Below are 24,695 nucleotides of genomic sequence, written 5' to 3'. Positions count from 1 at the left end.
ACCCCCCTCCCCGATAACTTTTAGTAAGTACTACCTAGAAAGTGTTTAATAGAATTAGTTAGAAAAATAATAGAACTAGTTAAACTAGCTAGTTTATTTTTAGTAAGTACTACTTTATTCTATTTATAGTAAGGAAATTAATAGAACTAGTTTGTTTTTTTAGTTAAAGCAATTATTCCCGCATCGACGTCGACGATGCCTATCCCGCATCCTCGTCGTCGACTCGGCGGAGGAGGCCGGCTTGATCAGAGGGGCCATGTCCGGGACTGGGCTCCGCCGGGCTGGTTTTGGGAGGTGCTACCTTCCGGTGGGCGTAGGTTGGTGAGGAACCAGCCCGTCGTTGACCCGATCCTTGTTTGGTGGCGCTCGCGTGGGCCAGTGACGGTGCCGAGGCTTCCGGACACCGCGGAGGAGGTACGTCACCGTGTCAGCGAGGAGGACCAGCACGTCCGTCGCTACATGGTTGCGTTGGAGGGCAGGTTCGACAGTACCTGGCAGGTTCTTCAGGGATCTCACTGGAGCTATGATCCTGTGATGGTTCCGTCCCTTTGGGTGTCCACCGCCCGCGCCGATGTCCGTCGGGCGCTACTGTTCTAGCTGTACTAGCGATGCTATATGTATGATAGTATTCGAGGTGTATTAGTGATAATATTCGGCGATGTACGGACGCATGGAGATGATGTAGTTTTGCTTATAATTGAATGCATCCTAATTTGAATACTACTTTATTTTGTGATTTGATTTTGCTTATTGAATGCTCAAAGTGGAAAACTACTCCGATCCTACTTTGAATGCTAAAATTGGAGAGCACTATGATTAGTTGATAGCTTATAGGGTTTTTGTTTTCGCAGAAATCTAGGAGCCCCCCGGCCCCTCCATCATCCCCGCCGTCGTCCCCGTCACCGCCCCCTCCGACATCGAGGTGAGACCAGCCAAATCCTCTTTTAGAAAGATAATTAAACGATATTTCGGGTTGACTGTAAGTCTGTCGAGTCTCCACCATATATGAGAGGACGAAGAATCCCGACTGTGTTGTCGTGGGGGTAGCTTCTCCTTCGTTCCCGTGTGCTAGACAATTTGGTGTAATGCACTCGAGAACGAAAGGAGGAGCTACCATCACCGACGGTCGCAAATGTCAGAGAGGAATCAGTGAGGGAGAGTTCCACCATATATATATATGAGAGGACGAAGAATCCCGACTGTTGTCGTGGGGGTCGCTTCTCCTTTGTTCCCGTGTGCTAGCTAGACATTTTGGTGTAATGCACACGGGGACAAAGGGAGGAGCGACCATCACCAACGGTCGAATGTATACACCACGTGAGCTGAGAGTTTTCAAGAAAAGACTCGACAAACCGATAGTCAACCCGTGATGAATAATAATGATCTAACTTAGGTTTTTTAGTACATATATTTAATTGTAGATGTTTAATATTTGAATTATATATGAACATAGGAAATGTCGTACTCGGACGACGAAAGTCTCCCGGGGGAGTGCGACTGGTGCCACGACGACCGAGGTCAGTGCGACAGGCCTCACCTGGACGAAGATCGGCGCTTCAGTATTAAGCTGGAGGAGACGTTCGATGTTGAAACGGTACGCAACGACGACAAGTGTTATTTTTTCGTAATTAAGCACGACTTCAACTATTTCAACGTGTACTTTTCATCTTTTACAATTCGGCTAGCTTATCCCATGCCATGCAAGACGCTACGTCTTGGAGAGGATGGGTTTTGAAGACCATGAAAGTATGGAAACAAAGAAAATTCACCTAAGGACCCATCATGATATAGATTTTGAAGTAAAGCTGTATAATTCTGAGAGCGTAACCCATTTTGGTTGCAAAAATTGGGAAGCATTTTGCAAGATGTATGGTTTTGATGAGGGTATGCTTGTCACCATGGATCTTGGTGATCCTGACATCGAGCAAGACAATATGGACATTTGGGTCCTTGTTGATACGCCTCCAATTCTACCGCTATGTGAGTTTCTCAAACATAGTTATTAGCTAATTTATATTGTTCATTTCAAAATAGTTGACAGCTTATTTTCATTGACAGCTTATTTTGATTGTTCAAACAATGTGCGGAACATGGTAGACAGAACCTACTACACCGATGGCTCTGAGTTAACTTATAAGGAGAAAACTCATCTGGTCGGATTTTGTACTGATATTGAGAATTACAATATCTACAATCAAACTCCTCATCATTATGGTCCTCCATACGTGCCACTAGTGCACGTGGTGAACTACGGTAACTACTATGGAGATACCCTGGTAAGATTTCTTACTATTACGACATCCGTGCATATTTTGCATAGTTCTAAAACTAGTGCATTATCATTGCTAACTATGAAGTTATTACTATGTTTTTCAACAGATAATCCCAGAGGATTGTGTGCCTCATTTGATGTATCAGAATGGTAGGCTTGATGTTTTGAATATACAACCAGGTCATCCTACGAATCTCAACTGTCCATACCGGATTTCTAAAAGAAGTGGAGACATGCAAATCAAAGAATGGAAAAAATGTATGGACAGTCGCAAGGAGCTTCTTGGAAGCAAAAGGAAGCGAGGCGCAAGAATTGGAGACAGGATGATCTCCATTCTCCATAATGGAGAGTCAGGGTCTATATTGTTTTATGCTATTTTACCTTAAAGAGGGTATTTCGGTCCTACCTAATACTGATGATCATGTGCTAAGAACAATTAAGTAGGGTTGGTTCGATGACTGTGAGGATGATGATCGATCGTATGACTTGTTATTAATAACGAGTAGAAGTTGTATGATGATGATTAGTAGGACTTGTTATTATATATGATGATGCATGATGCGTGTATGAAGAGTTATTATATATCAGCGGGTGAAATGAACATGGATTGGATTGAAGTGAAGGCAACATGCATGTGGTGCGTGTCGAAAGTAGTACAATCCAAACTTGATCAAGTCCGGATTAGTATTACTTTCGACATGCACCACATGTTGCCTTCACTTCAATCTAAGCCATGTTTAGGCATAGCAGTACGTAGCGTTGGTAAACCAAGCACGGAGATATAAGAGAGGACACTTCTCTCTAATAGCTAGCTAATAACAACCTAAATTAACCCCCCAAAACCCCCAAACCCCCCCCCCCTTCAAAAAAAAACAAAAACCTCAGCTCCTGCCAGGTGCTGACGCGTGGATGCCTATTGGTCCCGGTTGGTGGCACCAACCGGGACCAAAGGCCCTCCTGCCTGGGCTCCCCGCACCGGCCACGTGGACGGCCTTTAGTCCCGGTTCGTGTAAGAACCGGGACTAAAGGGCTAGGGCATTAGTAACGACCCTTTAGTCCCGGTTCCTGAACCGGGACTAAAGGCCCTTATGAACCGGGGTAAAAGCCCCTTTTCCTACTAGTGTGTCACACGGGGGTGTAAGGGCATCTGCAATGCAGATCACCAAGTGTATCGGATATAGAGTGGGTTTTGCCCATATGAATGTGTTGGATATTGGCGTGCCTACATGCTTACTCCCAGGGCCCACAGGGTTGCAGCCTAATCCGCACCACTCCTCCCCTATTTCTACGTTTGCCTCTTGTTTGTTGCCCTCTTTCTATGCACTGTTGATATTTCCAGTAATATGTGATTTGAACTTCAGTGTACTCTACATCTTGATCTCCTATGTGGTTAATTCCTTCAGTGGGCAACTTTTGAAATACTACTTTAACGACATAATTTTCATGAAACGTATAGGAATAAAATTGGCCGCCTAGAGATCTTGATATTAGATAATCACAAGCTACAAGAGTATGATGTACCGCCATGAAATACTTCAAGCCTGATGAGTTCTGATGATGCTTTCTGGTAAGGTAATAATAAGTATGCCTTGGAGCAGTAATGAAGCTTTTTTGTATGTTCGCCCTTCTCTGTACTGATGCCTGTTCAAGTCAATATATACAAGTGTTGGTGGTGCTGTAATTTGTATGGTCAATCTGGTAACATGCTTGTCACATTTGGATGCGAGTGTGAGTGCATATGAGCATTAAGATGGTGAGAATATTAATTGTCATGGCTTGGAATGAAATTTTGATAGCTAATGTCAGTGGCTTGGCTTTATGCATGGGCCGGATTAGTGGCTTGGCTTTATGCATGGGCCGGATTAGTGGCTTGGCTTTATGCATGGGCCAGATTGCCGGCTTAGGCAGAGCTAGAATTTAATGGCCTATTAACGTCTTACATTTAGTACACAGGGTGTATTTCTCTTTGCGATAACTACAGCTGTCCCTGGATTTTGCTTATGTTGATATTCTTGACTATTTTCTCACCATATACATGTTCATTGTTGCTATACACACATAGATAATGCCCAGGAAATAATTATTATTTTTAAAACCAAGGCAAAAGATTTGCCTCATTCTTAATTAGAGAGGGAGAGAGGGGTGTTCAAAGTACATTTTGGCTCCACATCATAGCCCAATAGAGATAGTATACACCTACCAACACAAAAATGTGTGGCATGATGATGCTCAGATGCCTACCTCCCGCCGTGATCAAAAAGCCTTGACTCGTCCTGGATGAGCTTGAGAATGTGGAAGAGGTGGATGAGCATGACAATGTTAGTGGATTTCTTCCTAAACACTAGAATTTCTCTCAGTTCCAAATAGCCGAAGAGACGAGCATTGTTCATGAAGCCATGGCCTTCCGGTTTGCAGTATTGGGCCTTGACATATTGGTCCACCAATTTTCTTTGTGTTGTGCTCCGCTGCCCATCTATTAATCTTGTACGCATCTAGACCAAATCTGGTATTTCCATGGTTGGAGTATGCTCCCAAATCTGGGCATACCCCCACCAAACCAGTTCTCTTCTTCTGCATTTCATGCAGTGGGCCGACTCGTCGCTCGTTGGTGTAATCTTTGTCTAGGCTGGTTCAGTGGGGTTTTATGCTCGTTTGTTGGGGTACATGATAGGCACATGTAGATTGAGTCTTGAGATGAAATGGTTGGCTTAATAACACCGATGAGAGTGAGTGAGACAAGTTGAAAATACATAAAGCGAAAGTATTAGCATGAGAACACATCACATCTCGTGCTTCATGTCCGGTCCTTGTGGAAGGTGTAAATCACCATCTTCAACCAAAGCAATGGCCCCCAAAATTCTCATCGAGCCACAACGATGCCCGCTGATCATGGAGCCTAGGATCAATAACTTTGAAGTGGGCTTTGTCCTGATCGATGGTAGAAGTGCTCTGAGTTTGTAAGGTGTTAGGCTTAATACTTCTCCGTTTCATAGTGTAGTGTATACAAATTATTTTAGGAGTCAAGTCTGACCAAATTTATGGGCGAAATTATCTATAGCTACAATATCACATACATACAATATGAAATTGTCCATCTCATTATATAAAGTATTCTATTCTCTGTAAACTTTTAAGATAATATATATGCACTATATTAAGGAATAGTGGGAGTATAAGGTTCAACATTAATTACTTAAACAACGGGCGTGGAGACTAACGCGCCGTGGCCACAGGGGAAATATGTAGTACTCCCATCCCTAGGGTGCTCCCGGTGCTCCAAACTCGGTAGCACATTTTAAAGTGTTAAAAAAATTCTGAAAAAAACTAGCACATTGACACAACATCAATGTATGTTGTTAAGAAAAATCAAATCAAATTTCGAAACATTGCTCGAGATACAAAAATGACAAAATAGACATCAATGTGGTAATGGGCCTACTCTAAAGCCCAACTTAAGTTGCATACTATTTACTGTCGAATTTGTCATTTATGTTTCTCAAGCTATGTTTTGAATTTTGATTTCAAATTTTTTGACAACATACTTTGATGTTGCGTCAATGTGCTAGATTTTTTTTCAGATTTTTTCGAACATTTAGAAACGTGCTATAGAGTTTTGAAGCACCGGGAGCACCCTAGGTGTGGGAATACCAGATATTTTCCCCGTGGCCACACCCACAAGCATCGCCTGTGCTCATGGAGTGTTGTGGCGTTCGATTTCATGGGCGAGCATGGTGCCCTTCTACGTCGTGCACGCCTGTTTGGCTGTGCGCGATGAAGAGGAGAAGCAACGACACCTGTACGAGGCCGAGACATGCGCCTTGGCAGCCAAGCGGCAGGCGGCACACGGGTGCACGACACTCAGCCGGTCCAGCAGGCGGCGACAGATGCAGCGCGGCACTGGCAGCCTCCTAGGCGGCTTTCCGTGGATCGATGCACCGGTGTATGTCGACTTGACCGAGAAGGACGCCGCCGTCGCCACCGCACGCATGTTTTCATTTTCAATATTTTTATTTAATGTAAACTGGACTGTTGGTGGCTATTTTATTATTTTATTTGTTGTTTTTATTTTTTATAATTCCGAAATCTCTCCGTCCGCGTTGGGCTGATCTATGGTCCGGCGGAAAAAAAAATCAGACATTGAGCGTTTGCCTAGCCAATCCAAACATAAAAAAAAGGACAACATCCGCGTCCGTTGGGGCGCCGGCGTTGAGGTTGGCCTAAGTTAAACAATGTCTTAACCGCGACGACCTGAGAAAACTGTTTTGCTAAACAACGTCTAAGTCTATCTTAAGCATTGCACATCAAATGTATCTTTGTCATTGATTTTACGCCGAGATTCATATGAGTATTTTTTTATGTTTGGTTGAGAAGAGACCCCGAGAAAATGCACACAAGAGGACACGTTCACTGGGTCTAACTCTAGTGCGCTAGTCGGCACTCCGTGTGTCCTCCCCCAAGCAACGGCTGAAGGTGGCTTCTTCCCTCCCCTCATCTGCACCCCCGCTCTCATTCCCCTTCCCCTCCATCCATTCCCGGATCTGGCTCGGACCAGTCCTGGTGCGAGAGGCCACCGGCGGCGGAGCATGCAATGCGAGCGCTCTAACCATGTCTGACCGAATCCTGCCGCCGTGCCCGCCCCTCTCGCCGTGGCCGATGACCGCTTCCCTCCCCGGACGGCGGCGATGATGGAGGGAGCCGCCGGCGACGGCCAGGCTCCGGGCGGCGGTCGCGCCGGGCCGCCGCTCCTCGGGGCCAGCCCCCCTCGCCGCGCCGTCGCGCATCGGCTTGGAGGCCCCTCGGGGCTGCCGCCGATGCGGGGGGCGTCCGCGGCCGTGCGGGCTGGGGACCGAGCGGTGCTCCGGTCAAGGGCCTGGTCTGGCCGGCGCGGGATCTGAGCCGCCGTCGATGGATTTCTCGCAGCTTGGCTGCGTTTCGCTTTGGATCCGGTACGGTCCCCCCATCTCCCTCTCTCTCTCACTCTCTCTCTCTCTCTCTCTCTCTCTCTCTCTCTCTCAGACTCTCACACACACTCGCTCACTCTGTGCGCGCGCGCGCCTAGAGTTCACACCAGTAAATCCTAAACCGAATCAGCCGAGCTCTCGTTGCCGCCTCAGTTCCCCAGCGCTGCTACGGTGCCGCCAGCCACCGCCATTCCATTGCCTTGGATTCGGTTGTGGCGTGGGCTGGGAGCCGTAGGATGATGTCTGATGCGGGAGGTTTGGTCGGTCGAGGCCAGGTATGAGCAGCTCCTGACAAGGATGGATGAATGGATGCATTCATGTGTCGTTGCCGGATTATATTTTTAAAACAAATCAGGCGAGCTCTCGTTGCCGGATTGCTGACCTATTTTCCGGATGTCCGCCGCGTCAGTTCCCCACCGCTACCACCGCCGTCCAATTGCCTTGGATTCGGTTGTGCGTATGGGCTGGGAACCTTACGGTGTTGTCTGATGCGTCGTTGGAGCCGGAGTTTTGGTCGGTCTAGGCCAGGTATGAGCAACTCCTGAGCAGGATGGATGGATAGATGGATGTATGCATGCATATATGTATGGATATCATGGTCATGTTGCTCGGGGGTTCAACCTCCTTTTTGGAAAAAAAGGAGGGGCGATGCCGATGATGATGACTGGTTGAAATAATCATGTCTTGAGCAATCAAGACAGCTCGGCGAGGTGGGACTAAACAGTGCCAGAAAAAAGGAGTTGGCCTTAGAGCCCACCCTTGCCTCTCTTGCAGCCTGTCAAATTCATTGCCAATGTTGGATGTTCTTTGCCTTGGATGGTCATTCTGATGAGTGATAACCAGGGCAGTTCTCTTACATGGCAATGGGTGGATTATGCAGCAAGAGATGTGAGTGTTGGGTTTGAAGATGAAATGCAAAACTGAGCCTTGTTTTGCTACGCTACATATGCTCGGTTCAGTTGCATTTTGTCTTGGATTCGGTATGAATCCTCCTCACCTCTCTCTCTCTCAACCCCTAAAACAAATCAGTCAAGCTCTCATTGCCGACTCGCTGACCCATCGTCCCGGTGGTTGCCACGTCAGTTCCCTGTCTCTACGGTGCTGCCAGCCACTGCCATTCCATTGCCTTGGATTTGGTTGTGGCGTGGGCTGGGTCCCGTAAGGCGTTGTCTGATGAGTCGTCCACACCAGGATGTTTGGTCGGTCGAGGCCAGGTATGGGCAGCTCCTGAGACTGAGACTAGTCATAGTGGGAGTAACTGAATTATGGAACAGAGGGAGTAGTAACATTCATGACACATAGGCAAAAATGACTGGCAAGTAATTAAAGAGGATGGATGGATGCGGGAGGCGTCTGCGGCCGTGCGGGCTGGGGACCGAGCGGCGGGGCCCATGGCGCGCTGCGGTCGAGGGCTTGGTCGGGCCGGCGCGGGATCTGAGCCGCCGTCGATGGATTTCTCGCAGCTTGGCTGCGTTTTGCTTTGGATCCGGTACGGTCCCCCCATCTCTCTCTCTCTCTCTCTCAGACTCTCACACACTCGCTCACTCTGTGCGCGCGCGCGCTTAGAGTTCACACCAGTAAATCCTAAACCGAATCAGCCAAGCTCTCGTTGCCGGATCGCTGACCCAGCGCTGCTACGGTGCGGCCAGCCACCGCCATTCCATTGGCTTGGATTCGGTTGTGGCGTGGGCTGGGGGCCGTAGGATGACGTCTGATGCGTCGTCCGTGCGGGAGGTTTGGTCGGTCGAGGCCAGGTATGAGCAGCTCCTGAGAAGGATGGATGAATGGATGCATTCATGTGTCGTGAACTAAAACCACGACACTTGATCCGAACGGAGGGAGTATATTTTTAAAACAAATCAGGCGAGCTCTTGTTGCCGGATCGCTGACTGACCTATCGTCCGGATGTACGCCGCGTCAGTTCAGTTCCCCACCGCTACGGTGCTGCCTGCCACCGCCGTCCCATTGCCTTGGATTTGGTTGTGCCCGTCGGCTGGGAACCGTACGGTGTCTTCTGATGCGTCGTCGGAGCCGGAGTTTTGGTCGGTCGAGGCCAGGTATGAGCAACTCCTGAGCAGGATGGATGGATAGATGGATGTATGCATGCATATATGTATGGATTCATGGTTATGTTGCTAGGGGCGATGCCGATGATGATGACTGTGGCTGAAATAATCATGTCTTGAGCAATCAAGACAGCCTTGGCGAGGTGGGACTAAACAGTGCAAGAAAATTGGTATCTGCGTTGGAGTTACTCTTTAGCCCACCCTTGCCTCTCTTGCAGCCTGTCCAATTCATCGCGGATGTTGGATGTTCTGTGCCTTGGATGGTCGTTCTGATGAGTGATAACCAGGGCAGTTCTCTTACACTGCGATGGATAGATTATGCAGCAAGAGGTGTGAGTGTTGGTTTGAAGATGAAATGCAAAACTGAGCCCTCTTTTGCTCAGTTCAGTTGCATTTTGTTTTGGATTCGGTATGAATCCTCCTCACCTTTCTCTCTCTCTCTCTCTCTCTCTCTCAAGCCCTAAACAAATCAGCAAAGCTCTCATTGCCGACTTGCTACCCCATTGTCCGGGTGGCTGCCACGTCAGTTCCCCGTCTCTACGGTGCTGCCAGCCACTGCCATTTCATTGCCTTGGATTTGGTTGTGGTGTGGGCTGGGAACCGTAAGGCATTATCTGATGCGTCGTCCACACTGGGCGGTCGAGGCCAGGTACGAGCAGCTCCTGAGACTGAGACTAGTCATAGTGGGAGTAACTTAGGTTTTAGTTCAAATTGAACTATTTGAACTAAAACCACAACAGTAATTATGGAACGGAGGGAGTAGTAACATGCATGCCACATAGGCAAAAAAGATCATGTGACAAGTAATTAAAGAGGATGGATGGATGGATGTGTGCATGCCTGTAATGGATATCATGGATGCGACAAGTTACTTACCACTACGACCAGCCTGATGGATGGATGGATGGATGATGTATGCATGCTACTGTGTGATGAAGAGATGGAGTCCTTACCAGGGGCAATGATGATGACCGTGGCTGAAATAAGCCTGTCTTGAGCAATTAAGAGCTGTGGCCTATGGGTACTAAATTAGAGCACACCCTTACCTCTCTTGCAGCCTGTTCAATTCATCGCTAATGTTGGATGTTCTGCTACTTGGACGGTCATTCTGATGAATGATAACCAGGGCAGTTCTTTTACATCGTGATGGGTAGATTATGCAGCAAGAGATGCGAGTGTTGGGCTTGAAGATGAAAGGCAAAACTGAGCCCTCTTTTGCTACGCTACAAATATTCGATTTTACCTTCTCTACTATGCACTGTTTTTTCTTTTTTATTCCTCTCTATTGTGTTGATGTGGGTAACGGCCCATCTGGACTTGGATTGATGTCTTCTCTTGGTGATGAAGCCAACCGCCCTAGCTTGGATTGATTTCTAGCTGGCTTATTTTTTGCCTGTATAGTTGTACAAACTATATATGTCGAACACACTATTGTTTTTGACTTGGATTTCTACCTTATGTTTTTCTTTTCCAAAATGGAAAATTTGTATTGTCCTGTTTTTTTTTTTCTGGCAGTTACTCCTTTTATCTGAAGTGAACAAATGTAAATTGCTTCTTTCATTTCTAGTAATACGGCCATCAGCATAGTGTTCCAAATCAACTTCCGAACACAGCATATTTGTTTCTGTTGTGTGCTGATGAGTTCTATTCTTTTCTGAATGGCTATGATGATTTCCTCCTCTTTGGTGTTGGAGATCTTTCAACATATCCTGAGATAGAGATGATTGGTTCCATTCAACTTTGCCCAGTTAGACAGTCAGTCGTAATACTAGGAGGCCTTGCTTTGCAGCAAGTTACCAGTTGCGGCTATTTGTTGCTGGGCGGGGAAAGAGAGAGAGAGATGGTAAGGTGAGACCTGAAGGACTGGAATATCACCAAGAACTAGCCATGGGCAGGGGTGCATGGAAATTAGGTATCCACGTGCCTACCCCAACTTGTTTGGGACTGAAAGGCTTTGTTGTTGTTGTTGTTTGGTACCGAAAGGCTTCGAGTACTACCTGAAGCATTTTCCAACTTTGGTGATTTATGGTGGGTTAAATCTGAGCCATTCAAGTAATACTCCACAATTTTCCTGGATTTTGTTTCCTGGATTTTGTGAACTATTCCTCGTGCATGTATTTGTTATGACACCTGTGTCTGATGCTTCTACTGTTTGATTATATTAATTTGATCAGTGAGTACTTTTGGAATATACTCCAGAAAACAGTTTGATTTTCCCAAAAACTTTTCTTTGTTTCTTCTTGATTTTAAGAATACCTGTTTGGCAACTGTGAATGGTCGTGGGCTCACTGTGAAAATTAAGTTGTATATATTATGTACATTGTTGGCCTGTACCTTGAAAAAGAAACCTGGCATTACCTACGGCTTTGGTTCTTTGTTATTATGGCTCTGTTTCTTTATGTGGACCTTCTGGGAAGGTGAGATGGTGTCAAATCTTTTTATCAAACCAATTTAAAAGCAGATTTATTGATGCTATTTTTCAGTTTTTTGGTCCTATTTTTGCATCCATTGTCAATTTTTCTATTGATATTTGCCATTGTAGTCCTCCTTAACTTCCACCATCGATGCTTGCCATCCCTATGTCCTTATAAAGCTTCACCTGTGATAGAGAGGCAGCGATGAGGAATGATGAAGGTGGTGAAGCCTGCCGTCTCCCCCGGCCTCAGACCTTTGCTTCATGGGGCCACCCCTCCTGTCGCGCCCTCTGCACTAATGCATCGGCTTGGGAGGCCCTTCTCGGGCAGCCGGCACAGCTGAAACATCAGGGGCTGGCGGTTTGCGGTGTGGATCATGGGGCGGAGTAGTCCTGTGGCCTCTGGTGGCTGGGAAGTTGGGTGTGCTCAACGAGATCTGAGCTACTCTGATGGATTTTTCACGATTCAGTTCCGCCTTTTGGACCTGAGCTGCTGTGTCTGGGAAGTCTGAATCCCTCTCCGCCTGAACTCTTACTGAATGTGGAGGGAATACATATTGAACGATACTTGCGTTCCAAAGAGGCACTTAAATCTTAATTACCACCTCTTCTCTCTTCTGAGCTCTAATCGCCCTCCAGCTGCTGATACTGTGCTTAGCTGCATATGTTTTGTATCTGACCCGACCTATTTTCCACCCTTATCTGTTGCTAGGGATGCAAACGAGTCGAGCTCGAGCGAGTTGGAGTTGGCTTAGCTCAACTCGTATGAAAATTCGAGCGAGCTCAAACTAAGTGAAGCTCATGATCGAGCTGTAGAACATGACTCGTGCTCAGCTTGTAACGATCTCGAGTCGATCTCGAGCTAGTTTCGAGCTAAATGAGATGATAGAAATTATAAATCTATAGATTAAAACCAAAAAAATTTAAGGTGAATATGCTGGGAACCTTTGCCAAAAATATAGGGTATTTAACACATAGTCGACCACGTGCAATAATTAGGCCTAAATCTCCTCTGAACTTAATTAAGTTTCCATGTTCGTTGGTAAATATAAAATGGAGAAAAATTATGGACAAAATATATGGTAATAAATTATCTTATTTTCGTTTAATATATGGCATGATCATTTAACATAATGATATTCTGTCGAGCTATCGAGCTAAAATCGAACGAGCCAATATTGGCTCAAGATCGGCTCGTTTCTTGGTCGAGCTACATAAAGTGTTCAAACTCTGCTTGTTTATTTTCGAGTTGATCTCAAGTCGAGTCAAAAAACAAGTCGATCTCGAGCGGCTCACGAGCCTCGAGCTTTTCTTGCAGCCCTATCTGTTGCATGCGCAAAGGGATCTTCGACTATTCTATTTTTCCTACACATTTTGTTGGTTTTGCAGTATGTCAACCAGTTCTGTTGTTTTAGGAACAGTACTCTAGCCGCACTTATTGTTGTCTTCTGTTCTTCCTTTTTCTTGAATGGTTATGATAATTCTGCTGTCCCTTGGATAGTTCTTAAGACTATCTTAATTACTGTTGGGGCAGTTTGCTTGTTTCAATTGCTACTTCATAATTTCGTTCTTCTGCTGTACTCTTTTATCTACTTATCAGTTGTACTTTTGGTTTCTTGTTAGTTCTTTAGTGGTTTCAACTTAAGGGTTGTATAGGGCAAGTTAAGATTACTGTTTCCTTTGTGTCATGTTCATGAATGGCTGTGATGATATAACTTCCCTGCAAGAGCTTCTATCTAACACCTGAATTGATTCACTTGGTGCTAAACTAGGATGGCTTGTGTCACAGCAAGTAACCAGTTCAGCGGCCAACTATTACTCCCTCCGTCCACAAATATAAGATGTTCATGGTCATTTTAGCAGAAGTTCATGTATGGTGTCGAGATGGAGATATAAGCATCTGAGCCTTTTACTGATACATGTACCCTTTTTTGTGTCCACCAGATCATGATTTGATTCCGATATAGTAATTCTTTCTGCTTTCACTGATTCTTGCGTGGTTTCTGGTCATATTTTGTTCTTTGACAACTGGTTTCCCTCTATTCTTTTTTGTGGGATTGAAGCAAAGTGCTATTGATGGAAATGATGAGTAAGGCTCATTCAGATGTGTACTGAGATCAGATACCATTGCTTGTTTTTATGGTGTGTGTTAGGGTTAGGGTTTTGTGTGACTAGGTGGAAGCATGCAAATCGGGACGGCTTGCTTTCTGTGAGCAACCATTTGAATGATGAAATGTAGAACAGGGGCATCTCCAACGCGGATCACTAAGTGTATCAGATACACTAGCTTCTTCATATGGCCGTCCTTCTCTCTACTGATGCCTGTTTTAAGTCAAAGTATATGCAGTGTTGGCGGTGCTGTGATTCATATGGTCAATCTGGTTACAAGTGCAACATGCTTGTTCATACCTGGATGCATATGAGCATTAAGATGGCAAGAAATAAAGTGCCATGGCTTGAACTGCAATTTTGATAACTAGTCTCACTTGCTAGCCATTACATATTAGCCCTCCATGCAACTGTATTACCATACAATCTTTACATACAAGTTTACAACTAGCTCCTGTATTAGTATCTTTGGCGAGCTACATGCCTCCATGCGTCGTACTCCCAGAATCTAATGGCCCTGTTGTGCTATTTGTAAATTATGCTGGTTGCGACTATAAAAAGTGTTTTGTTTTGTGAGTACAGCTGTTTCGTTTGTCGCATGGAAGTTTTTTTTTTTTTTGGCCTAGATTCCCTGGAGTTTGTACCGAGAGTTTTCTCTACCTATCGTACCATTATGTCTAATCATGAATGTGCATTTGCAATAAGCAGTTTCATCTAGATATGGATATAGTTTGATGTCTATTATGTGGCTCGAATATATGGGCTATTCCTTAGTTTTATGGTGTGTCTCAGGCTCATGTAGATGTGACGGAACTATGTCACATGTAAGGGCCTCTTTGGGACGGCTCCACTCCTCAAAAATCAGCTTAACTCCATCAACTCCACTTTGGAGCAATTCCAGGAGTTGCAGCTCCACCTTGGAGCAGCGGTTTATTTTGTTTGGCTTACAGCCAGCTTCAAATTCAAGAATGAGAATATTTGGTGGGAAAAGTCTGTTGTGCCCCTATTTTTTGTTCAATTGTTGATGTTTTGATAGCCCAACATTTGTGCCCCTTGAGCAATTGTTCTTATTTTTCATTTTTTGCACTCTAAAAAAATACAATATTACACATGGACTCGTGTACTTCCGGTTTGAGTGTTGTATGCATGAACATGTCGTTGGATTAAAAATATACTGTATGTACCAAAACCATTTGCTGGCATTTTACCCTTGACCCTTTCCTCTGGAATGTTTCGGAGCATCGAGAATAAAATTCAAATCGAAAGTGATGTGCACATGATGTGATGATGCGCGATTTGTGCACGAGTAGAAGCCATATATATACAGATTAATCAAACGAAGCAATCCAATGGTGTGTGAGAGTTGTGCGCGAGTTTATACTAGTACTATGCATAGCAGTGCTCAATTCAAATAGCTTTCTTAGAAAATCAACCTTGTCTGAAAAAGACCTGCACTAGGCGCCGATCCATACGAGTAGGTTCAGAAACATTGCATCCATGTGTATTACGTACGACTAATTGGCAAACACGCAATGGACCACAGCCCCATCTTGTCATTGCGAGGACGTGACGCACATGCCAACGTACGCGTTTGCACTGTCGAGCGCACACGGCACACGGCCTGTCACGCACTAGCCATGTCGTATGCACCCCCTAATCGCACGGCGACATGGATCGTAGCCATCAACCTACCACGCGTACGGGGCACGTGAGGTGTACACGGTGGCCTGGCTCACACGCACATGAATCTTAAAGCAGCCTAGAGCCGGACTCGCCAAGAACACTCAAATCGGTCATTTCCAGCGAGTCAGGCTGAGTCGGACGCGAAAATGAGGCACGACGTACACGGCATTGTAGGGAAAGTATGGGTGGAGATGACAGAAGATGGAAATTGGCGGGCACGGAATGCTGCAAAATCTAGCATCACCCCATGTACTCGCTCACCTCTAGCGCTAGGACAGTTCTTGCCATGCTCAACAGTTGTGACTCTCAAATCTATGGAAGTGGCAGCGGCATCAACTTCAATCTCCGGCAATAGGATCTGCTTACCCCTTCGTCTTCGACGTCGTCTCGTCCTCCTCATCTGTGCCATGGGCGGGTCGTCGGCTCCAAAGGGGATAAGCAGCATACAACCCCCTTCTCTGTTAGGTCGTTTGTTAGGCCGTTAGGTACGGTGTAGGATCGATTTTGCCATTGCTCACCACACCAACAGTGTTGCCTAGGTTATGAACGAACGAATGAAGCTGGTTGTTCAAGCAGCAACACTGATAGTTGTGATTCAGGCCTGGCTCATGTTGGCCCACAAGACAGTTGTTCGTCGGAGTGATAATCGTGTCATTCGTTATGGTTCAATGTTTCTGGGGATACTTCGAATGAAAAGAGAACCTTTCGCCAAGCTTGTAGAGACGTTCATGAGATCAATGCAAACCATTTCCATGTATTTTAGGAAATTCATGTATGTTGTTTTGGGAGCTCAGAGGAGAGACGATCAAGGCACCAACCGGACATATTCCTAGCAAGGCTCGCATGAGCCCAAGATGGCATATGTATTTCAAGGTGAGCACTACCCGTGGTTCATGCCTTGACATGCTTGTATTGTCCTGATACAACCATACCACCATGTTTTCATGCCGTTTTCAGGATTGCATCGGCAAAGTAGATGGTACTAATATGACTACTAGTGTCGAAGTCACATGTTGCAACTTATAGGGGTTTAAAGCACTACACAAGCCAGAGTGTGCTTGCTGCTGTTGACTCCGATATGAAGTTCACACATGTGTTAGTTGGCTAGGAAGAATCAACGCATGATGCTAACATTCTTGCTGACAACATGGCTGAACCTGATGGCATATCAATATCATGGCAAGTTCTACCTACGAGATGCTGACTATGCATGCCAGCTTGGTGTGGTGAGCGAGTTCTCTGAACGAGTTCTCTTTCAGGAAGTATCCTAGGACCGCATAAGAATTGTTCAACCTCAGACACTCTAACCTTAGAGTTACTGTTTAGAAGGCATTTGGGGCTCTGAAGAATAGATTTAGAATCCTGGATCATAATCCATTTCACACTTTCCCCACCCAGGTTAGGCTTGTTCTTGCATGTTGCATACTCATAACTGGATCCTACAATTGGGCTGTGATGAGCTTGTGCCGGAGGAGGAAGATGTGATGGTTGATGATGTTGAAACCTCCGGCCATGGTATGGAGGCATTTGACAATGAAGATTGGAAGAACAGAAAGATGGAGTGGGCTGAGACAATGTGGACAAACAGCGGTTAGACAAGAATCTGAAGAAGAAGAAACAACAACAACAACAGCAGAAGAAGAAGCAACGACAGAAGAAGAACACTAGTAGAAAAGGGGGCTTTTGTCCCGGTTGGTAAGGGCCTTTAGTCCCGGTTTTTGAACCGGGACTAAAGGGTCGTTACTAATGCCTCCCCCCTTTAGTCCCGGTTCTTACACGAATCGGGACTAAAGGTCGCGGCCACGTGGAGCTCCAACTTTAGTCCCGGTTGGTAGGAAATTTTATGATATTTTTTTTTTGAAATTTCCGTTTGCGAATTTTTTTTTTGATTTTTAAATTTCTGAATTATTTTAACCTCTAATCTCTAATCACCACCCCTCATCACTGCTCAATTTATCCTCTAATCTCTAATCACCCCTCATCATTCCAAATCATCTAACTTCGTGGACGGTCACCCATCCTCTCACTACTCCAGCCTGAGCACGCTTAACTTCCGGGTTCTATTCTCCCTCGTTTCCAAGTCTGCACTTGTTGTTTTCCTGACAATAGTAAGATGTCAATTCTATTAACCCTCAGGAATTTAGCTTGAGCATGAAGTGACACATTTCACTGTTTAAGTTTGAAACTATTGTTTTAAACAACAATAATTATTTAGTAACACTAATATTTCCGAAATAATTAGTTTGACCATTGTTTGACCACAGTTTGACCAGATTTGACCAAAATTCAAAAAAACTAAAATAATTATTTAGAATATTCTAGAATAATTAGTTTGACCATAATTTGAAATTTTTTGAATTTTTTTGCCTCTCCAGATCTTAAAAGCACCGTAACTTTTTTCTGTTAGGTTTTTGAGGATTTTGAAAATGTTTAACGGGTTCCCCCGGTTAAATTCGGATGTAACTTTTCGAGTAGATGATTTTTCATATAAAAAACTTTTTCATCCGAGTTCGTATGCAAAAGTTATGCCCATTTTAAGAAATTCCAGAGAGATTTTGCAAATAAAGTCGAAATTCATATTTGTTAATTTTCCCAACAACTAGACCACATATCACATGGGAAACTTATTTTATTTTATTTTTTTTGACATTTCCATCATTTGCTTTTGTTTTTTCTAAAACTGAAAAGGCGGTCGGGGGGGGGGGGGGGGTAGAGTTTGAAAATGGGCCCTTTAGTACCGGTTCGTGCCATGAACCGGTACTAATGCCTCAAAGCCCATTAGTACCGGTTGGTGGCACCAACCGGGACTAAAGGTTAGACCTTTAGTCCCGGTTGGTGCCATCAACCGGTACTAATGCCTCAAAGCCCATTAGTACCGGTTCGTGGCACCAACCGGGACTAAAGGGCCCAGGTGAACCGGGACTAATGCCTTAGCCGCACGAACCGGGACCAATGCTCACATTAGTCCCAGTTCGTGACTGAACCGGGACTAATGTGAATATTGCCCTGTGACGAAAGCCCTATTTTGTACTAGTGGAAGAAGAAGAAGCAACGACAACAACAATAGAATGATGTGCTATTTGTTAGTAGTAAGATGATGTGCTATTTGTTTACTAGCTATGACCAAAACGATGTTTTTATCATGTATGATAAGGTCATCACTAGTAGTAAGAAGTGGTGATCATAACTTATGCCGTGCACAACTAAACACCGCATACTGCATCAACCTAGCCCAACCTAGCGCCATCAGCCGCCAGGAAAAAGTTGGTTCCCTATGCAGCCAGCCAACATGCATGATACCAGAGACGCAACGCAACATCCAAAACAACGCAGCCGCCTCCTCCTCCTCCACCAAAAAAGCTAGGGTTTGTGCCTTTCGCCGGCTCCGCCGTAGGTCTGCCTCGTCTCCGGTGGCCCTAGGGCCATGGAGGCGAGGTGGATCCTGGCAAGGGCCGGCGAGAGGGCTCCGTTGTTAGTCGTTCCTTTCAGATTTGTTAGGGTTTGTGTCCTGCTCAGGAAGACGAGACGGCTCCCTGAAGATGAAATAAAAGTCTCCCCGCCTAGCCCCCGTTCCAGTGGTGCGTATAGCATCGTTGGTGGGCGTGTGGAGGTGTGTCTCCGGCGGATCTATCCTCGGTGGATTTGCTCGGATCTGGTTGTTTTTCGTCTATGTTCGTGTGTCTTCAGATTGGATCCTTTCGATCTACGTTATCCTTCATCGGCGGCGGTTGCTGTTCTGGTGCGCTGGTCTTATGGGGCCTTAGGACGATGACTTCCCGACTGTCTACTACAACAAGGTGTGCCCGACTCCGGGCGAGGGAGGGGCAATGACAACGGCGCGCCTTCGGCTCGCTTTAGTGCCTGTAGTCGTCGCTAGGTGGTCTACGGACCTGGATGTAATTTTTATTATTTCTGGTGTTCGTTGTACTGCGATGATTGAAGATGAATAGATCGGAAGTTGTGGCTCCAATCCCTGCCGGACTGCATTCTGCAGGTCGTAGCGGCGGAGATCCCAAACGCTTTTGAATAAATGGAACAGGTTTTACCCCTAAAAAAACATGATTTAATCCTTGCAGGTGATACAATAATCCTTCCACACGGGGGAATTATGGCGTTGCCCGTTGGTCGTTACGGGCGGCCACCGTAGAAAGCTCGAACCCGTTCGTCTCGATTTAGCCAAGAGGAAGAAAATAACGGAAATCTTGTGCATCTGTCGGTTCTTCTGAAAAAAATAAAAATTACTCCTACGTAACAGTGCAATTTGCAAGGGACCAATGCATCACTACTACTCCAGCGCGGCAATTTACAGGAGTAGTAGGCAGGAGCACGGGCCATGGCGCGCACCTGCATCTCCAGCGCGGCGATGTAGTCGGACGCCTCGGACAGGAGCGCCGGGAACGGGGGCGCTTCCGGCCGGCACCCGGGCACCTTGCGTTGCGCCTTCCTCGCCAGCTCTGGCGCGAGCGCGGAGTTCGAGTCGTCGGAGGACGCGTCTGGTGAAGTACGGCGTGGCAGAAAAGGTGCCGGCCGGTGCAGCTAGGGCCCGGGGTGTGGACGCGCACGCGGTGCACGCGCTGCGGGTCAACTACGGAGTGCTATATGTACCGGCATCAATTCACACCCACTAAAATTACCCAAGCACACGGAGCTGTGACGATGGTAACAAGCTGGGTGTCCGTTGCAGCGTTGCTGCTGCTGATGTCGGTGCCAATGGTGGTCGCCGTGGATCCGCCGACGACGATGCCGAACTGCAATGCCACCTGTGGCGACGTGAGCGTGCCGTACCCGTTCGGCATGGGCCCCGCCAGGTGCTACCGGCCAGGGTTCAAGCTCACCTGCGACCACGGCAGCAAGCCGCCGAGGCTGCTCCTCGGCGAGGGCGGCGCCGGTGCTTTGGAGGTTGTCAACATCTCCCTGAGGAACACCACGGTGCGCGTCATCCGCCAGGGAGTGTACGCCGTAAACATGAGCGACTCCGGCGATGGGGTCTACCGGTGGAGCTGGAGCCTCGCCGTCGGCGGGGGCGGGGTGCTGCCATACCCATACATCCTCGGGCAGGACTTGAACGAGCTCATCCTCACGGGGTGCAACGTGCAAGTCACGCTCCAGAGGATGAACGGGAGCAGCGGCCATATCGTCAGCGGCTGCGCCTCCTTCCGCTCCATGTATCTGATGGTGACCCGCGATGAAGGCGGCAACATCTGCTCCAACCTCGGCTGCTGCCAGTCGTACATCCCCGCAGGCGACGCATCCTATGGCGTGGAGCTTAAGCGGCTCGGCGGCGGCATGCCGAGATGGAGAATGTACTTGGAGTACAACGCGGTGAACGTGCTCGTCGCCGAGATGGGTTGGCTCAATTACGACCGGATAAGGAGACTGCGCGTCGCGCTGGGAAGGACAGCTGCTGAGGTGAAGGTCCCCATGATTCTCCGGTGGGCGGTGCCCTACGGAGCTGCACCGACCGACAGACGGCATGACAACTACACGGGGATATGCCCGGCCGACGCAGATCGGACCATCTGCAAAAGCACCAACAGCCAGTGCGTGTACGAGACAACCAATACATCCACGGGCTTTTTTTTCGAGAAAAAGGGTGAACCCCGGGCCACATTCAGAGGCTATTCTTGCCGGTGCAACAAGGGCTACGACGGTAACCCTTACCTCACCGCCGGATGCCAAGGTACTTATGCTTTATGTTGCTGTTTTTCGGATTTGCTATTTCTTATGTGCCAGAAATTTCTTCCCGCATCAGTCACTTTTCCCCCCCCCTTCTTCTTCTTTCCCTCTTGGTCGGACCTCACCGGAGAAGCTCGCCAGAGAAGAACTAGCCCCACCATCTATCTTAGGGTGAGTAACGGCCCCATTATCTATCTTAAGGTGGGGGTTGCAGGGGATCACCGGAGTTCTCCATTGGTGCGGGGCTTAGAGGATGGTCGGCGTGGTGACTAGCAACGGCGATGGGGGAGGTCGAGGGGAGGGCGGGGTGGCGACGCGGCGCGCGGTAGCGGCCGGTGGACGCGGGGGGTGGAGGCCGGCGGATGGGGCGGGGTAGGCTGAGGGACCGGAGGAGGAAGAAGGCAGGAGGAAGACGATGAACAGTTCCACGATCTATTGTGGACCATTGGATCAAAATCTGATGGTTCACATAACAAGTAACTGATGCAACTTCTTTTTCCAGGCGCCTGACAAATAGAGCCTCCCATTATCTTTTGCAGGGGAACTGGCAGTTCTTCTGCCCTTTTCATGAATAGGGAGGAAGAAAATATCAGTTTACAGTAACAATGTACTACTCCCTCTATTCTAAAATAAGTGTCTCAAGCTTAGTATAATTTTGTATTACAGTTAATACAAAGTTGAGACACTTATTTTGAGACGGAGGGAGTAGATAGAAAGAACACACACGCACATATACAAAACGGCCCAGTGTTGTATCGACCCAGCCAGACAGTAGAAGCACTAGGTCCTAACCCTTGGCGCTTCCATCAGGAGGCAGATCGCACTTACTTTGACTTTTTGACAAGCTAGTTTTTGAACAAGACATCAGCTAAATTCTGTAAGTATATGTACGTGTGTAGATATCAAAGAGTGTGGTCGAAAAGAAGAACATGGGTGCTTCGGCAACTGCGAGGAACTTCCCGGAACATTCCGGTGCGGATGTCCCAAAGGGACCAAGGGCAACCCCAATGTACGCAATGACTGTGTCATGCCTGTGGTAAACACAGGTACGAGTACCATGCTTCGCTTAGTTATATATATTACCTTACCATCTACATTTATGATCCATATATCATCATTTTTAAAATTCTTCCATTCTTGCCAAATTATAGTGCATATATAATCTATTTTTTAATCAAACTTTGTAACATTGACCAAACTTATTAATAAAATATGAACATTTCGATGCTGAAAATATACCATATGAAAATGTATTTCTTGATGAATCTATTGGTATTAATTTGGCACTTACATATGTCCATCGGTTGATAAATTATAGTGCATATGGCACGATGAATCTAGTATATCATACTGCTAATTTTTTATGAACTTGTTCAAAGTTTACAAAGTTTGACCTCTGATAGAATATTGTATGTACTATAATTTCCCATGGAGGGAATAGTAGTGAGTGCCAACAATGGAAGAATTAAAGTTAATTACTTTTAGCTCTTATTCATATGCTCTAGTTGTAGTAGGAAGTAAATACGTTGTGTATTTATTATTTTGTAGGTAATCGTCACTTGAGATTAATCATTGGTCTGTCGGTTGCTAGTGGCCCGTGTGTTCTCATTTTGGTTCTTGGTGCACTCATAATAACCCGTTATCTTAAGCAACGAGGCTAGGATGTTGAGGCAGAAATTTTTTCGACAAAACCGTGGACAACTATTGAAGCAACTCGTATCCGATAGGGATGACATCGCAGAGAGAATGCTCATTTCTCTAGAGGAGCTAGAGAAGGCTACTAACAATTTTGATCAAGCTCGTAAGCTTGGTGGTGGAGGGCATGGCACTGTCTTCAAAGGGATCTTGTCAGATCTACATGTTGTGGCCATCAAGAAATCAAAGATCAACCATAAGAATATCAAGAGAGAAATTGGCGAGTTCATTAATGAGGTTGCCATACTCTCACAGATCAATCATAAGCATATTGTGAAACTTCACGGTTGTTGCCTTGAGGCAGAAATCCCTCTACTTGCTTACGAGTTCGTTTCCAATGGAACACTCAGTGACCATCTTCACACAGAGGCACCAAGATCTCTATCTTGGAAAGATAGGTTAAGGATCGCAAGTGAAATAAGCAAAGCTCTAGCTTATCTTCACTCCGCTATTTCAGTCCCCATAATCCATAGAGATATTAAGCCTTCCAACATACTTCTTGATGATGCCTTGGTAGCGAAAGTGTCAGACTTTGGAGCTTCACGATACATTCCAGATCAAACACAAACACCAACTGCAGTGCAAAGAACTATGGGATATTTAGATCCAATGTATTATTACACACGACGATTAACAGAAAGTAGCGACGTCTATAGCTTTGGTGTCCTTCTTGTTGAGTTGCTAACAAGGAAGAGGACATCTTTGTGTATGTCCTCTGAAGGTGATTGCATTGTCACACAGTTTGTTGAACTACATGATGATGGAAATCAAGCCAAAATATTGGATCCACAGGTCATGGAGGAGGGAGGTAGTGAAGTGGAAGATGTAGCTACTCTAGCTGTGTCATGCATGAAACTGATAGCAGGAGAGCGACCAACCATGAGGCAAGTGGAGATTGTCTTGGAAGCTCTCCAAAGCACCCAAGGAGTGTGTCCTGGGTGATTCAATAGCTACATCATACAAGTACCCATCGAGTAGCAGATCAGCAACACGAAGGGAAGAAAGCATGTGTCATAGCCGTGAGGAAGATTTCATGTTATCCGCAAGATATCCTCGATAGTTTTGTTGTGTGAGTGCATTTTAATTTATATATGGTGCATTCTTGTTGTCATTGTTTATTGCGGAACCACTAGCTTGGATTGTATTGTTTATGAAAATAACATTGAAATATATTGCGTGTAAATGCAACTAATATATTTTGAAACAATTAGACGAACTCTGTTTTATTCAATTTTCCTCCTCGCCCTGTGTGTAATAATCATCTAGCATGAATTTAACCTCTATTCAAGAGACCAATCAAGACATGTAGTGCATTTTATTGCGTATTGTCATACCCATTCAAGTCGTGAATATTCGTAGTGCACTACTACCTCCGTCCTGGTTTATAGGCCCCCTTTGTATTTTGTGCTAAATTTTGACCAAAAATTTAAATGCATGTCACAAAAAATTATATCGTTGGATTCATATTTGAACATAGTTTTCTATGATATTATTTTTTATGACATGCATTAATATTCTGTTAGTTATAATATATGATCAAAATTTGGCATGAAATACAATGGGACCAATAAATCAGGACGAATCGCAAAAATAAGTAAATAAATTAGGACGAAGGTAGTAGTAATAACCTGCGAATAATCATGAGTGGACATGGTTCCACGCGAGGATGGAATCACCTCCGTCCATGCGCACGTGATTCATGTAGTATTTGTACAACCAGCCCGTATCTCTATTTCTCAGCACCGCTCCAGTGTAGTATAGGCCTAGTATTCCACAGCCAATAAGTGAGTAAGCCCCACTGCACAATAACTACACTGATC

General features: G+C 45.9%; 1 long non-coding RNA gene and 1 pseudogene across 1 annotated transcript; both read left to right on the top strand.

Moving 5' to 3' along the window:
* The first annotated feature begins 6,680 nt into the window (after window positions 1–6,680).
* Window positions 6,681–14,397, top strand: LOC123166986 (uncharacterized). Its single transcript, XR_006483739.1, has 2 exons — window positions 6,681–7,218; window positions 11,908–14,397. It is a non-coding gene; the product is annotated as an uncharacterized lncRNA (long non-coding RNA).
* A 5,745-nt stretch (window positions 14,398–20,142) lies between these two features.
* LOC123166982 (wall-associated receptor kinase 2-like) lies at window positions 20,143–24,262 on the top strand (annotated as a pseudogene).
* The last annotated feature ends 433 nt before the right edge of the window (window positions 24,263–24,695 follow it).

This window comes from Triticum aestivum, chromosome 7D (genome assembly GCF_018294505.1).
Source record: "Triticum aestivum cultivar Chinese Spring chromosome 7D, IWGSC CS RefSeq v2.1, whole genome shotgun sequence".
NCBI lineage: Eukaryota > Viridiplantae > Streptophyta > Magnoliopsida > Poales > Poaceae > Triticum > Triticum aestivum.
Note: the sequence above shows the minus strand (reverse complement) of the source record. Positions and strands in the feature narration are given on the sequence as shown.